The 17,131-nt window shown below is 47.2% G+C and overlaps 1 pseudogene across 1 annotated transcript in view; it reads right to left on the reverse strand.

Annotated features, from left to right (window-relative positions):
- The window catches only part of LOC311150521 (low-density lipoprotein receptor-like), a 96,644-nt pseudogene extending 79,743 nt beyond the window's left edge, over positions 1 to 16,901 (reverse strand). The window contains exons 1-2 of the transcript in view: positions 16,898 to 16,901; positions 16,680 to 16,802 (exon numbers count right to left, since the gene is read on the reverse strand). The product of the transcript in view is annotated as a low-density lipoprotein receptor-like (transcript). The remainder of the gene's footprint in view (positions 1 to 16,679; positions 16,803 to 16,897) is intronic.
- Between the last annotated feature and the right edge of the window lie 230 nt (positions 16,902 to 17,131).

Here is a 17,131-nt window from a genome sequence, read left to right on the forward strand (position 1 = left end):
TACGACCGCACGTAGTGGTACTTAAATCGGCAGACCAAGACCCTGTCACACTGAACGAGCCAAGAGGTCCGACAATCGTTTACGACCTAAGAATTTTGCAACGACGTGGACATTTTGTCAGTGCCACTATTAGCATAACTAGCGTTAGCATACTACTGTAGCCTATCCAGTTCACTCACGGTGAATAAGACATGGTTGTTTATCACAATATGAGTATCACCTGGGTTCAATGCAGGCCGTCATGCGGTATGTGGCATGACTCAGTACACGTGAAGAGAAGACACGTGTTTAATATAATGGCAAACGCTAATGCTCATACATGTACCTACAGCACACAGAGTATGTGAACCTTGAAAACATGTTACCTAGAGTAAAGTGCATTCAAAGAAAGAAATCTTCATACACACACATACTGACACACACGCGCACACCCTCCCACCTGACTGAAATACACATGTTTACGTAACTAAAATCCTCTCCGTTATTAAATCAATAAAGTGAGGCAAAGCCTTATTACTCATTCCCCCTAACAGTGGAAAATCTCAATATCTACAAAGAGACTGGCTGAAGCTGCTTTCATTAAACCACCTCCTCAGAGAATGATCCATAATCCTCTGTGGTTATGTAATTTAAATGGGCCAAAATGAGGAAATAATGCAAGAGGTTTAGGAAATCCGATGTCTATCAATAGAGAGGATTTGTATCGTGTGAAGGATGTGTCCAGGTATTGCAGGTTTCTTCCGGAAGCTGCACATGAGTTAATACTGAGTGTGCAGTAGTCATCTTTTCTACAATGAAGCTAGCTGCACATCAGTTAATACGGAGTGTGCAGTAGTCATCTTTTCTACAATGAAGCTAGCTGCACATCAGTTAATACGGAGTGTGCAGTAGTCATCTGTTCTACAATGAAGCTAGCTGTACATTAGCTGTCACTCTAAAATGTCTGGTGTATGTCATATCAAGCAATGGCGGATATTACCAACAGTCAGTGCTTGAAGTAGAATGAAAAAGGCACCAGCACTCATTTTAGGTGCCAGGACTTATCTCAATGTTGCAATACCAGTGTTCATTTTTTAGAACAAATATTCTGTAAGACGTGCAAGTACTCAGGTATAACATTTTAGGTGTAAAATCTGTACCGTTGTGCACCGGCCCTGTATAAAACCATCACACAATTTTTCTGGCCCAATTCAAGCACTGCCAACAGTCATCTTGAACCAGAAAGTTACCCATTTTAGCCAATAGTGATTCAAACTTTTCAACTCAAGCCAAGGATCAACCACTTGCAGATAGTGGATTTTTTCTGACATGAAGTCAGCTTAATCGCCTTTCACTTGGGGGGCCAATCCTAACTTCCACTTAGTTTAATTTTCACTTAGTCATGCATTGATGTCAATGGGAGTGAAAATTCTCCTCTTTCTGCTATATTGTCCTGGAACAGTGAACAAGACGACAGATCAGATACACCTTTTCTATAAGTATACATGAAGGGAAGTATACATGTTTTGATGGTCCTCCGTGATTCCACCCTACCTCGCTAGGAAATCAATGAGGTCTGGCATTTCACGTGAATCTCCGCAGATAGCCATTCATTTTTGAGTAACCCACTCGACCAAAGCCCCAGCCAAAATATTTCATGTGCCAGTGTAACGCTACTTTAGCGTGTAATTGCGAGGCCACTCATTGCGCTACAATGAGCTGGCACAGATCTCTCTCTCTCTCTCTCTCTCTCTCTCTCTCTCTCTCTCTCTCTCTCTCTCTCTCTCTCTCTCTCTCTCTCTCTCTCTCTCTCTCTCTCTCTCTCTCTCTCTCTCTCTCTCTCTCTCTCTCTCTCTCTCTCTCCTCTCTCTCTCTCTCTCTCTCTCTCTCTCTCTCTCTCTCTCTCTCTCTCTCTCTCTCTCTCTCTCTCTCTCTCTCTCTCTCTCTCTCTCTCTGCGTGTGAATGAGGCAAAGATAGACAAAAGGAATAATTGGAGCGTGGCGGAAGGTGTGCGCTGTACGTTCATTAGCATTAGCAAATGTAAAACAGAGGCTCCACTATCACTGCAAACATAGGTCTCTGTCTGACACCAACAAAAGAGCAATACACACGATTTGTAGTATGTCAGAAGGTCAAGGTTTCTTGCTAAATGGTGCTATTCATTAATTCTCAAAGTTCTCCTGAATGTCCATCAAAATCAGCTCAGAGCGTTCGCTAATAATGTGCTTCTGACACAGGCAGGTGATGAGTTCAACAAGGAGATGAGAGAAACATGTTCTTTTGATGAAGAGACGTTCACTATGGTGATATGAAGAGGTTTCCTGGCTCTCATTGGCACTGTATAGTCGCTCGCTTCTCCATCCATTTTAATGCGACTGTGACAACGGGAGCCGCTCTCAGAGCCAGCTGTGATTATCTACTACCTGACACCACAGCAGCCATTAGGAAGTCTTCATTTGGACACCATCATGTGGACTACACACTGTGTTGAAAAGGCCATCCCTTAGTAAGCAGTTTCAGCACCCCTGAACTAGTAGTTTGTTGTACTTGCCCAACGCCCCTTATTTTTTTTATTAGTGGTCCCTACAAGCCCCCCACTTGTATCCGCCAATCACAGTCCGCTATTCCCCGTGCACCTCACTGAACTCCGCTCCTGCCCTTAGAGTGAGATTGTGGTCAGAAGAGAATGGACTCTTGACTATTCCTCAAGATTATCTGTATTTGACTTGTGTAAATACTGTGATGTGTCATTGCATATTTAGTTGGGTGTTGCAAAGGCAGTTCAGATATTTAGCATGTTTGTAATGTTTATAGAGTAATGTTCATGTGCATCACGCTACCAGTGTTGCCAACTAATTTTCAGGGGAAGTTGCTAGAGGCAGGTCGATTTGTTGCTAAAAGTTGCTAAATGACGTTGTGATGTCACTGCGTGATGACGTCATTACGTAATAACGTAAAACTGCGTCATTACGTAGAATACACAATAATGTTACTCAAATTGACTGGCCATCTCGGCGACAAATATGATTTGACATTTGTTAGTTTAGATTTGTTTATTATCACATATTTATATTTGTAAAAGTAATATAAACACAACACATTTTATATGATCAGATATTTTTATTTTTTAAACACAACACATTGAATTATTGAACAATTACACATGACACATTTTTGAACAATTACATGTTATTTTCTTATTAACTAGTAAACCTACACATTCTGAACAATTATAATTTTAAGCAGTGTATTGGTAGATAGTTAACATGCTACCTAACTGATCAACAATTACAGGAGCAAGCTAATAACAAGGTATATATGCTATCTTATTGAACAAGCAACTTAAGTCAAATAATGATGTGTGCGCTAGGCATCTCTCTCCAGCTCTCTCCAGGTTGTTGTGCTGCTTGGCCTGTGCACGAGCTGAGCGCCTGCTGTTGACGTCACTCACAATGCACTTTTGCAGCCAGGCACGTGTGTTGTGACTGAGAAAATCATTTTTGTGTCATTTAGAGGGAAAATGTGTGCATTTTAGCATTTGAGTCACTTTTCAAAAGTTGCTAAAAGTTCCAAATACATGTTTAAAAGTAGCTAAATTTGTTGCTAGGTGCTGTTTGAAAATAAAGTTGCCAGGGTAGTCTGAAAAGTTGCGAAATCTAGCAACAAATTTGCTAAATTGGCATCACTGCATGCTACTGCTAGCCAGCTAAGCCAAGATCTTAGCTAGTAATGCTAGCTCGTTAGGCCTGGTGTAGCTCACATGTATCATTTCAGAGGTAATATTATTCTGTTCATAGTCTGTATATGCTCATAGTCATGTTTATGGACATTTACAACCTTTTTGCAGCCTCATGCAACCATGCACTGTATGTAGCCCTAGTAGTAGCATGTAGCCTAATTTAGCCTGTGCCCCTTTCCTCGTGGCGCAGTTACTATTCTACACTGGTCGTGGTCTTGTGCACATGCGCAGACCCTAGTTACATTGCAGTCACGTTTAAGTTGCTAGTCCAGCTACTATTTTTCTCATTACATTGTTGTAGATCTGGCCTATGCTTATCAGTGGTTATTCTCTGTTGTGTGCATTATTCACCTGTACGCTGCATTGTATTTAGTCCTCCAATTGTGGAATTGCTTTCTGGTCATTATAGTGTTTATAGCAATGCATAGATATTATGTGATTACTGTATCCTACCTGGTATAAGCTATTCCTAGCACTCATACAACATTATGCAGTACGTGCATGTACATTATATCTTGCCTATACTGCCATTCCAGAGATACCCTGTATTTCTTTCTTTATATTCCTCCATAGAACCACTTTTACACTCTAACTCCCACTGTGAGCAGTCAATACAAGGCGTGTAACCAATCACACAGCGTCTGTTGGAGACAGACAGGGAGCCACTCACCAGCCAAACTGGCCATTCTCGAGCATGCCTCTTCCTTGCATTCTTGCGAACAAGGAAAAGCGGTGAGATATCTCACTCATATTCTCAAAGAACCGGGGTTACATAAGTAACCTTGAGGATTTATATTTCAAATACTTGTTTAGATGTCTCACTAATGAACTTATCCTCTGCAGCGGAGGTAACTCTGGGTCTTCCATTCCTGTGGCGGTCCTCATGAGAGCCAGTGTCATCATAGTGCTTGATGGTTTTTACGACTGCACTTGAAGAAACTTTAAAAGTTCTTGAAATGTTCTGTATTGACTGACCTTCATGTCTTAAAGTAATGATGAACTGTCGTTTCTCTTTGCTTATTTGAGCTGTTCTTTCCATAATATGGACTTGGTATTTTACCAAATAGGGCTATCTTCTGTATATCACCCCTACCTTGTCACAACACAACTGATTGGCTCAAACGCATTAAGAAGGAAAGAAATTCCACAAATTAACTTTTAACAAGTCACACCTGTTAATCGAGCTCCTGAGTGGCGCAGTGGTCTAAGGCACTGCATCGCAGTGCTAACTGTGCCATTAGAGATCCTGGTTCGAATCCAGGCTCTGTCGCAGCCGGCCGCGACCGGGAGACTCATGGGCGGCGCACAATTGGCCCAGCGTCGTCCAGGGTAGGGGAGGGAATGGCCGGCAGGGATGTAGCTCAGTTGATAGAGCATGGCGTTTGCAACGCCAGGGTTGCGGGTTCGATTCCCACGGGGGGGGCAGTATTAAAAAAAATAAAAATAAATAAAAAAAATAAAAAAAAGATGTATTCACTAACTGTAAGTCGCTCTGGATAAGAGCGTCTGCTAAATGACTAAAATGTAAATGTAAAAATGTAATTAAAATGGATTCCAGGTGACTACCTCATAAAGCTGGTTGAGAGAATGCCAAGAGTGTGCAAAGCTGTCATCAAGGCAAAGGGTGGCTACTTTGAAGAATTTCAAATATAAAATATATTTTGATTTGTTTAACACTTTTTTGGTTATTACATGTGTTATTTCATATTTCATAGTTTTGATGTCTTCACTATTATTCAACAATGTAGAAAATAGTAAAAATAAAGAAAATCCCTGGAATGAGTAGGTGTGTCCAAACTTTTGACTAGTATTGTATGAGCGTGGCGGAGCTGTGGAGACCACAATCCGTATATTGCTCTTCCGTCGTGAACTGTGCCCCACCTTGTGAGTGACACATCTGTTATCACCATCTCAACAAGCTCTATTTCAGTGGCCTTATTGAAAACTTTAAAGACTTTACCTCCAAGATTGGTAAAATGAGTTGTGGTATTGAGTAGAAAGACATGACTATTGTCACGCCCTGGCTCTGGGGACTCTTATATGTTGAGCCAGGGTGTTAGTTTCTATGTTGTATGTTCTATGTTCATGTTCTAGTTCATGTGTTTCTATGTTGGACGGGGTGGTTCCCAATCAGAGGCAGCTGTTGCTTGTTGTCTCTGATTGGGAACCATACTTAGGCAGCCTGTTTTGCACTTGTCATTTGTGGGATCTTGTTCCGGAGACGTTTGTGTTTTGTTAACCTTAGGACTTCACGTATCGTTTTGTTGTTTTGTTAGTGTCATTAAGTACTCATTAAAAGATGTACGCCTATCACGCTGTGCCTTGGTCCGTCTCTTACAACGATCGTGACAGAAGATCCCACCAAATAAGGACCAAGCAGCGTGTCCAGGAGCAAACGCCGGAGGTAACGCTAGTGGATGTCCTCCTCGGTTGGGGGAAGATCACTGAGGAGGAGGCCGTCCGCTACCGGAGGGCGATGAGGGAGGATGCCCAGGCAGGAGAGGAGAAGCGGCGCCAACCGGGCCGTCGTCGGACAGGCGAGAAGCAACCCCAATAAAAGATTTGGGGGGGCACACGGCATGGACGACGGGGCTGCTGGAGGCAGCTACAGGGCGAGTTTGTGGACTAGGAGAGGAGGCCACCAGGTTACGGGGGCCATTGGTCAGGAGGGAGAAGGAGAGTGTGGAGGCACGGCGAGAGGAACTGAGTAGGCAGCAGAGGGAGCGGAGGTTTATGAGGAAACCCAGTCCCGCTCCTCGCACCAAGCAAGTGGAGTGTGTCACCAGTCCGGTCCAGCCCGTTCCTGATTCCCGCACAAGGCCAGTGGTGTGTGTTCCCAGTACGGTCAGGCCCGTTCCTGCTCCCCGCACGAAGTTAGTGGTGCGTGTTCCCAGTACGGCCCAACCCGTTCCTGCTCCCCGCACTAAGTTAGTGGTGCGTGTTCCCAGTCCGGCCCGACCCGTTCCTGCTCCCCGCACTAAGTTAGTGGTGCGTGTTCCCAGTACGGCCCAACCCGTTCCTGCTCCCCACACTAAGTTAGTGGTGCGTGTTCCCAGTACGGCCCAACCCGTTCCTGCTCCCCGCACCAAGCCAGTGGTGCGTGTCGTCAGCCTGGTCCGGCCTGTTCCTGCTCCCCGCACCAAGCCAGTGGTGCGCGTTGTCAGCCCGGTCCGGCTTGTTCCTGCTCCCCGCACCAAGCCAGTGGTGCGCGTCGCCAGCCCGGTCCGGCCTGTTCCTGCTCCCCGCACCAAGCCAGTGGTGCGCGTCGCCAGCCCGGTCCGGCCTGTTCCTGCAAACTCCAAGGTCATTTGCCCCTCTGCTGTTTGTCTTCTGTTGCCCTGTACCCGCCGTATACATCCCACTTTTCATGTGTCTAAAATCAAACCCATGTCTCACAGCCCTTTGTCTCCTGTTTCCAGGCCCACCCCTCTCCCCCGTTTCATCGACGGCCATCCGGCGTACACGGTGAGGCGTCTACTGAAGGTTTGACCTCGGGGCAGGGGATTCCAGTACCTGGTTGACTGCGAGGATTATGGCCTGGAGGAGAGGTGCTGGGTCCCCGCTAGGGTCATCCTGGACCCAGGCCTCATCTCTTAGTTCCAACGCCGGCTCCCCAGTCAACAAGGTATGCGCCCAGGTAGGACGCCAGGTGGTGCCCCTAGAGGGGGGGAAGGGGGTTTCTGTCACACCCTGATCTGTTTCACCTGTCTTTGTGATTGTCTCCATCCCCCTCCAGGTGTTGCCCATCTTCCCCATTATATTTATACCTGTGTTCTCTGTTTGTCTGTTGCCAGTTTGTTTTGTTTGTCAAGCCTACCAGCATTTTTCCCCTTGCTCCTGTCTTTTCTAAAGTTCCTGTTTTATAGTTTTCCCGGTTTTGACCACTCTGCCTGCCCTGAGCCTGCCTGCCGTCCTGTACCTTGTCCCACCACACTGGATTACTGACCTCTGCCTGCCCTGACCCTGAGACTGCTTGCCGTTCTGTACCATTTGGACTCTGATCTGGATTATTGACCTCTGCCTGCCCTTGACTTGTCGTTTTGCCTGCCCCCTGTTCTAGTAATAAACTTTTGTTACTTCGACACTGTCTGCATCTGGGTCTTCCTTAAAACGTGATAATTGTTAACACTTGAATCAAATCAGTAGGCCTATATCAATATATTTATTAATACCATATAAGTATCATGACATTAGCTTTTATAACCTTCAATCCGCTTTCTTTTATCATATTTTGGACCAGAATAAGGCTCGCTCTCCACTACCTATTGTTCCTGCAGTGAGGATTCAACATCTTTATCGAATGTTTTCAGAATTTATCTGCAGATAATTACAAAAATCAGTAGAAGCCTATCAGTATGCAAATTAGGGAACCAATGAATGGCTCTCACTGATGTGATTCGGTTCCGTTCACCTAAAAAGAGCCGTTCGTTCGCGAACAAGCCAGCACGTTGAGCGTAGGCATACGGAATTGACGAGTCGCTTTAGATCGGCTTTTTAGCCGACGGCCGGAGCATATGGAAAACACTGGGGGAGTGCCAGAGACTAAGATCCCTGCCCTTGCAGCACGTCGCCCACAAGTCGGAAGACTCTTGCTCACCAGTGGTTCAGGAGAGCCCTCTGGTGGCATTGGAGCGAGTTGCCCCTTTGGCGTAATTTTGCTCTCTACCCTTAGCAAGACACCTGGACACGACAGAGACTTCTTTATTACAAATGCTAGTGTTTAAACACTAGGATTTGGGGAGCTCGGTGCCAACTGGCAAGTTGTCTTCCTACCTCGGTTGGTTGTGAGAGCGCAGAAGGTAGAGCAGTGGCACGGGGAGCACTCGGGGGTTGAGTGAGAAAGGAAATGCTGCACGAGGGGTAGTGTTCTAGGAGCACAGATGGGCATCTCCCCCATTTTGATGGGGGGGGGGGGGGGTGTGAAGTGTTGGCTGCCCCTCTCTACAGCTGGGGACGTTTCCCTAGGTCTGACGTCCCATCATCCCTCCCGGGGAGTCGCAGGGGTGGGACCCCGATGCGGTAGCAGAGAAGGTCCGCTTATCCCACTGTCGGCTTCTGTTAGGAGAGCCAAACTGTGGGTTGGCAGCCTGCTGTGTCGCTGGGGGTTTTGCATTATGGAAAACTGTGGTGCCAGCCAGTTTCCCCAATCCCTCCCGCGAAGCCTCTGCTCTTGGAGGGGAGACTGGGCTGCCACAGTTCCCAGGCCTCCTGTCACGCCCTGGCTCTGGGGACACTGTTATGTTGAGCCAGGGTGTGTATTCTATGTTTGTATTTCTATGTTGGCCTGAGTGACTCCCAATCAGAGGCAATGAGTGTCAGCTGGTTGTCTCTGATTGGGAGCCATATTTAACTGTCTGTCTTTCACTTTGTGTTTGTGGTTTCTTGTTCGTGTTGGTTTGTGTTTAAACCATAGACGTCACGTTTTCCGTTTGTTGTTTTGATCGTGTGATCATTAAATAAATATAAATATGTTCACCTGCAACGCTGCGCCTTGGTCTCTCCCTGACGATCGTGACAGAAGAAACCACCAAAACTGGACCAAGCAGCGTGTCCAGGAGCCATTGCCTGGGGAATCGCTTGCAGATCTCCGTGGCAACCTCGACTGGGTCCAGCCTTGTAAAGAGCAGAGTGGATGGACTTGGGAACAGTGGAGGAAGAGTTTCGACTGGGTCAAGCCTAATGAAGAGCAGAATGGCTGGAGTTGGAGACAGAGGAGCGAGAGTTGGGCGAGAACGATAGAGGCCTGGCCCACGGGGAGGAGAGACCCCCAGAACATTTTTAGGGGGGGGGCTCACGACGTCGGGGCAGCAGGAGGCCGCGATAGAGCGGTCCAGCGGGTTGGCAGAGGAGGCCGCCAGGTTACGGGGGCCACTGGTCGAAGAGGGGATGGAAGGTGGAGAGGCACGGCGAGAGGTACTGGGGTGTGTTACCAGTCCGGTCCGGCCCGTTCCAGATCCCGGTGTAGGGCCAGTGGTGTGTGTCCCCAGTACGGTCCGGTCTGTTCCTGCTCCCCGCACCGAGTCTGTGGTGCGTTTCGTCAGCCCTGTCCGGCCCGTTCCTGCTCTCCGCACCAAGTCTGTGGTGCGCGTCGCCAGCCCAGTCCGGCCCATTCCTGCTCCCCGCACCAAGTCTGTGGTGCGTCTCGTCAGCCCGGCTCGGCCCGTTCCTGCTCCCCTCTCCAAGTCAGTGGTGCGCTTCGTCAGCCCGGCTCGGCCCATTCCTGCTCCCCGCACCAAGTCTGTGGTGCGTTTCGTCAGCCCGGCTCGGCCCATTCCTGCTCCCCGCACCAAGTCTGTGGTGCGTTTCGTCAGCCCTGTCCGGCCCGTTCCTGCTCTCCGCACCAAGTCTGTGGGGCGCGTCGCCAGCCCAGTCCAGCCCATTCCTGCTCCCCGCACCAAGTCTGTGGTGCGTTTCGTCAGCCCTGTCCGGCCCGCTCCTGCTCCCCACACCAAGCCAGTGGTGTGCGTCGTCAGTCCAGCACGGCCCGTGCCTGTTCCCCACACCAAGCCAGTGGTGTGCGTCGTCGGTCCGGCACGGCCCGTGCCTGTTCCACTGGTGCCTGGTCCGGCACCGGTCAGATGCGTTACGCCGGAGCTAGAGCAATCAGAGTGCAGTCCAGCTCCGGCCAGCGGGGCTAGACAGGACCAGGGGTACTTTGGGGGGTTGGAGAGGGAGTGGGGATCAGGCCCGGAGCCGGATCCGCCGCCAAGGCGGAGTGCCCACCCGGTCCCTCCCCTGTGGTATTTAGTTGGCGCGGTCGGAGTCCGCGCCTTTAGGGGGGGGTACTGTCACGCCCTGGCTCTGGGGACACTGTTATGTTGAGCCAGGGTGTGTATTCTATGTTTGTATTTCTATGTTGGCCTGAGTGACTCCCAATCAGAGGCAACGAGTGTCAGATGGTTGTCTCTGATTGGGAGCCATATTTAACTGTCTGTCTTTCACTTTGTGTTTGTGGTTTCTTGTTCGTGTTGGTTTGTGTTTAAACCATAGACGTCACGTTTTTCGTTTGTTGTTTTGATCGTGTGATCATTAAATAAATATAAATATGTTCACCTGCAACGCTGCGCCTTGGTCTCTCCCTGACGATCGTGACACCTCCGGGGCAAACAGAAGTTGAAGGCTTCACCTTCTTTCTTGCGAAGTTCGCACTGTGACAGAAGGCCCAAACGGCTTCTTCAGCACGATAGGTCTCTCCCCCCATACCACCACATTGCTCATGGTGTGCCAACAGCCTTGGAAGGCACCCCTAGAGGCTCACAGATCTCGCACCATTGGTCTTGGTTGGCTGTGCCTTTGACTAAGAGAGTGCTCATCTCTTGTAGAAAATTGGCCTGGTACGCCCATACTGAACGTGCCGCAGCAACGCAGACCTTTTGAAATATGGAGGCGGCAAAGAGCTCCGTCTTCCCAGGGAGAGCAGTGCTGGTCATAGACAAGGCACTTGGGTTGAAGTGGCTAGCCAGTGACTGCTCGACCACCGGATGCTTGCCGAGGCCCAATTCCTCCATGCCGTGGATGTCCTTGCAAACAAAGTGCCTGGTTTGGACCTGGCTGGACAGGGGCTTGTCACAGTTAAGTTTGGCTTACGCCACGCATGCTGGGACCACTGGGAAGAGTTTGTTCCCCGGTATGATGCGAGAGGGGAGTTTCTTCCCATCGAACCAGTCCCTTTTGGCGCTACCATCCCCTATGGGTGCGGGTCAGTCAATACGAAGTCCAGCCACTGCCTGTTTACAGACCGTTAAGCCTGAAAGTTTCATTGGGTGCCGGTACTGCACTGAGGGCAGAGGAGAGTCTCGAACCTTGACCTTGGTTTTGACTCTCCCCTTCCTCCTCTCCCTCTTTGATTACTATTTCTTCTTCATCAATATTGAAGTGCTCGTCATCCACGCCCCCGCAGTTTCGGTATGATACAGCGAGTCGAGGGTCCAGTATTCCATTTCCTCCTCCCAGGTTTTGTGGGTGACGAGTCGTTTGGGGTTAGCCCTGCTCACTTGACAGAGAAGGGAGTTTGCAGGCAGAGCCCCACAGTGCACGCAGAACTCTGGGTTAGCGAGTGAAGCAGCAGCATGCTCAAAACCCAAGAAGGCAATAAACATTGGATGTGTATCCTTGCCTGCTATCTAGGGATGTGCATATTTCCCTTTCAAGACGATTCGATATGAACAGTGCATTCGGAAATTATTCAGACCCCTTCCTTTTTCCACATTTTGTTACGTTACAGCCTTATTCTAAAATTGATTTTATTTTTATGTCCCCCATCAATCTACGCACAATAGCCCATAATGACAAAGCGAAAACTGGTTTTTAGATTTTTTTTGCACATTTAGAAAAACTAGAAAACAGAAATACCTCATTTACATAAGTAATCAGACCCTTTGCTATGAGACTAGAAATTGAGCTCAGGTGCATCCTGTTTCCATTGATCCTCCTTAAGATTGGAGTCCACCTGTGGTAAATTCAATTGATTGGACATGATTTGGAAAGGCACACAACTGTCTATATAAGGTCCCACAGTTGACAGTGCATGTCAGACCAAAAACAAAGCCATGAGGTTGAAGGAATTGTCCGTAGAGCTCCGAGACAGGATTGTGTCGAGGCACAGATCTGGGGAAGGGTACCAAAGAAATGTATGCAGCATTGAATTCACCATCACCCACTAAATAAATGTAATTTTTGCTAATTCAAAGTGTTTGCGCTAGTAATGTATCAATATTTATCTTTAAAAATTAGCTATGACATAGCCAATGAATATATAGCACAACTTCGGATTTCACCCATTCTCAAAATCGAATAGTTTAGACGTTTGGAGGTTTTTATAGGGTGAACTTTTCTTCTCCTCCGCTTTGACCATGCAGTGCCGGTAGCAGAAGCGATTGCTGTCCTCATAAAAAAATTAAAAATAAAACTTAGCACTGTCTGTTGGAGTTCCCAAGATGTTGATAAAGAGGCCCAAACACTGAATTTTGCTGCCCAAATCTTTGGGCCTCAATCCCAAAGAATTTACCATTGACTGAAACGCTACATAAATATAACACATATATGATTTGTCGTGATCTCTATCTCAGTTCTAGCCCACACAGAGACAAAATCCCTTACTCATCTTTAATTGGATTTATAGGATTCCAATACAAACAAGTTATTATTCAACGGTCCCTGTCTCTCTAACTCGCCCTCACACTTATCTTTCTGTGGATGACATTAACATTAGCGACTTGTGGGACGTTCCTTTCTTCATTCTTTATTCATGAGATACCGGTCCACAACTTGATAAAGCGGTACAAAATGAGAAAAAAAAATATGTCAAAGATAAATCATATTTTTCCAATTCCCTTCCTGCATGCAAATTCCTTTTTAATAACATGCGCTATTGTAGGCCAGCCCAGCCCCAGAAGTGACTCTTCTTATCAACTATATACAAGAATTTGCTATGTGTTGTCTTAGGAATGTATCATTCTCTGTGTTGGTCTTGCCAACCCCCATTGTCACACCTCTGAGAAGCAGAGGTTACATCATGCAGGTCTGATATCTGATTGGAGGTTAACTTTACAGTATTACTATTGGTCAACAACTCATGTTTTTAATCCAAACAATTTAGATGCTTATAAAAGGGTCGAAGATTCATTGTTCTTTCTCTTATTTGTTCCTGACCTGCTGTGCTGAGATACTCTTTCTTTCTTTCGCTCTCCACCACATGGACTTTTGGGTCATGGCCTTTCAGGCTATGGGTTTTCTCTCTCTCTCTGACCATGCTTAGAATAATGCCTTGTAATGCTTGTTAATGCCTTGTAACTTAAGCTTTATGCTTCGTATGTGAATCCGTTCGTTTTACAAAGTAATTAAATACAGTTGTATTTAGAATCCATTCTCAGACCTTTCATCATTGCCTATTACTGTAACTCAACCATAGTCTCTTGCATATTACTAATTATCTTTATGGAGTCAGATAAACATTTTAATAGGCTAATTGCTTAGTCTTATTTTTGCGAGTCGCATATGATGAATTTATAATATACACATATCAAAAATTACTGCCCACTACACAATGACAAACATTGTAGTCCTGTGCGATCGACCAATGGTTCACCAATCACAAGATGAAAACGTGGTACCTGTGATGTAGTATTCAGGTTGCTATGGTCTAAGTCTTGATTCCCCCTTGGTCTCGGTCTTGACTCGGCTGGAATACCTGTAGTCTCAGAAGTCTTGACTCTGACTCGAATAGTTTTGGTCTCTGTCTTGACACGGAGTAGAACCCCCTTGGTCCCCCCTGGAATATCTCAGTTCTCAGTCTTGACTTGGACTGGAATAGCTCTGGTCCCGGTCTTGACTCGGACTGAAATAGTTGTGGTCTCTGTCTTAACCTGGACTTGAAAAGCTCCAGTCTCTGTCTTGACGAATCGAATAGCTCTGGTTTCTCTTGAAGGCGGTCTCGACTACAACTCGATTTGGTACAAGAGAAACATGTGCTGACAGTATAAATGTCAATCAGATAAACTTAGAAAAACATCTTAACGTCATTCCTCTAAATGATCTGCTTGAAAAGACAAGATAATGAGCTTGTCTGAAGTCCACAGTGCTTCCATGACTCAGGGGAAAACCGACTGCGATGGGGAAACCGAACGTTTCAGAACCTCTTTGATCTCCCACTTCCCAAGTCCCACACCTGTTGCCCAGCTCACTCCAGACAAGCCGCAAAAACGGATCCCCCGCCCTTCCCCTCCTCCCGGATGAGCACGGTCTCAGTCAGTCTGACACAGCCTAATCGAAAGTAAGGAAGTGCTCCCCCTTTCCCCCTCCTACTCTAAGAGCTTGGCAGGCCACACCTCTGCCTCTCTCCAACACCAGACGCTGGTGTAATGGGGAAGTGTGGGGGCGAGGGAAAGCGAGCCGAGGCAAGGGCCCTGGCTGGACGCGTGAGTGAGAGGCAGCTGAACTGGTGCCTGAGTGGAGTAGCAGGGGAAATTACAAATGACGGGTCTAGGTTTCAAGAGCCAAATTAGATGCTGTATGTCTGGCTGGCGCATTGGAGCGGAGAGAAGAGGAGCTGCATAATATTCAGATGGGGTGCGAGTGTGAAGAATAGAGCTGTAATTAAATCGGCCTGGCCTATTAGCCTCTCAAGTGCAGAGGTCTGATGATCTGGGATGTTAGTTGGTTAGGTCCTCATATTCCCTCGACCTATTGATGAATGATACTTTGGTACCATTATCTCTGGGAATGTTTTGGCGAGCATCAATTTGACGAGCTTCCAAGAAACAGAAAAATATGAAGCTCAATCACTGAGCAGAGTGAGGTAGAGGGATAGAGTGGAGAGGAAGAGACGGTAGGGTAAATGCTGTGTCACTGGATGGGTAAATACATTGAACAAAAATATAAACGCAACCTGCAACACCAGTCAGTATCTGGCGTGACCACAATTTGCCTCATGCAGCGCGACATCTCCTTCGCATAGAGTTGATCATGCTATTGATTGTAGCCTGTGGAATGTTGTCCCACTCCTCTTCAATGGTTGTGCAAAGTTGCTGGATATTGGCGCAAACTGGAACACGCTGTCGTACACGTCGATCCATAGCATCCCAAACATTGTCATTGGGTGACATGTCTGGTGAGTATGCAGATCTTTGCAACATGGGGCTGTGCATTATCATGCTGAAACATTAGGTGATGGTGGAGGATGAATGGCACAATGGGCCTCAGGATCTCATCACGGTATCTCTGTGCATTCAAATTACCATCGATAAAATGCAATTGCGTTCGTTGTCTGTAGCTGCCCATAGCATTGTCTAATGCCCATTGCATAACCCCACCGCCACCATGGGGCACTCTGTTCACAACGTTGACATCAGCAAACCACTCGCCCACACGATGCCATTCGATGCCATCTACCCAGTACAGTTGGAACCGGGATTCATCCGTGAAGAGCACACTTCTCCAGCGTGCCAGTGGCCATCGAAGGTGAGCATTTGCCCACTGAAGTCAGTTACAACGCCAAACTGCAGTCATGTCAAGACTCTGGTGAGAACGACAAGATGAGCTTCCCTGAGACGGTTTCTGACAGTTTGTGCAGAAATTCTTTGGTTGTGCAAACCCACAGTTTCATCAGCTGTCCGGATGGCTGGTCTCAGACGATCCCGCAGGTGAAGAAGCCGGATGTGGAGGTTCAGGGCTGGCGTGGTTACACGTGGTCTGAGGTTGTGAATCCAGTTGGATGTACTGCCAAATTCTCTAAAACGATGTTGGAGGCGATTTATGGTAGAGAAATGAACATAACATTCTCTGGCAACATCTCTGGTGGACATTCCTGCAGTCAGCATGCCAATTGCACATTCCCTCAAAACATAAGACATCAGTGACATTATGTTGTGTGACAAAACTGCACATTTTAGAGTGGCCTTTTACTGTCCCCAGCATAAGGTGCACCTGTGTAATGATCATGCTGTTATATCAGCCTCTTTATATATATTTTTTAATATGCCACACCTGTCAGGTGGATGGATTATCTTGACAACAGAGAAATGCTCACTAACAGGGATGTAAACAAATGTGTGCACACAACTTGAGAGAAATAAGCTTTTTGTGCGTTGGAACATTTCTGGGATCTTTTATTTCAGCTCATGAAACATGGGACCAATACTTTACATGTTGTGTTTATATTTTAGTTCAGTATAGATGGTTGGGTGAACGTGGTTATGTGGTCAGGTGACCATGTAAGGGTGGTTGGTTGGTGGTGACCATGACTGGGTGCACCACTTTGGATTGGTGAACATTGATGGGTGGTTGAGTTGGGTTTAGGGCGGTTGGTTGAGTGACCATGGATAGCTTGGTATACTTGGAATGGAGTGGTGGAATGACGGAATGGGGAAACGTTGATGAGTGTTTGAGTTGGGTGAGTGTTGTTGGGTGACCGTGAATAGGGAGACCATTCGCGTTGAGTAGACAAAGTCAGCTCAGACTTACTGCAGGTGGCGTCTGCCTCATCGGAGCCATCGGGACACTCTGGTTCCCCATCACAGCGCCAGCGGCCTGGTACACACTGGCCGTTCGCACAGGCAAACTCTGCCGGGGCACACGTCTTCCTGGCTGCTCAGAGCGAGAGAGGGAGGGAGAGAAAGAGAGAATAGAGAGAGAAGAGAGGGATGGTGAGAAGACTGAGTCACTGATCATTCGTTCATTACCCATTTCCCTTCATTACCCAACGCTTATCTAACTCGTCATGCATTCTCTCCTACCGTCTGTCTGTCTCGGAGAGACTCTAGCCTAATCCTAGCTGCAGGTCTTTCCACACAGCGGAAGAAAAGTGGATGCTGATTGCTAAATGCTGTGTGCTCCGGGTTATACTGAAGCATAGTTTTCTCTGTTCCAGACATGGTTATCGAAATAGACCATGACTGATAGAAAGCAAAGGTCTT

Source organism: Coregonus lavaretus (genome assembly GCF_964263955.1).
Source record: "Coregonus lavaretus genome assembly, chromosome: 23".
In the NCBI taxonomy this organism is placed as follows: domain Eukaryota; kingdom Metazoa; phylum Chordata; class Actinopteri; order Salmoniformes; family Salmonidae; genus Coregonus; species Coregonus lavaretus.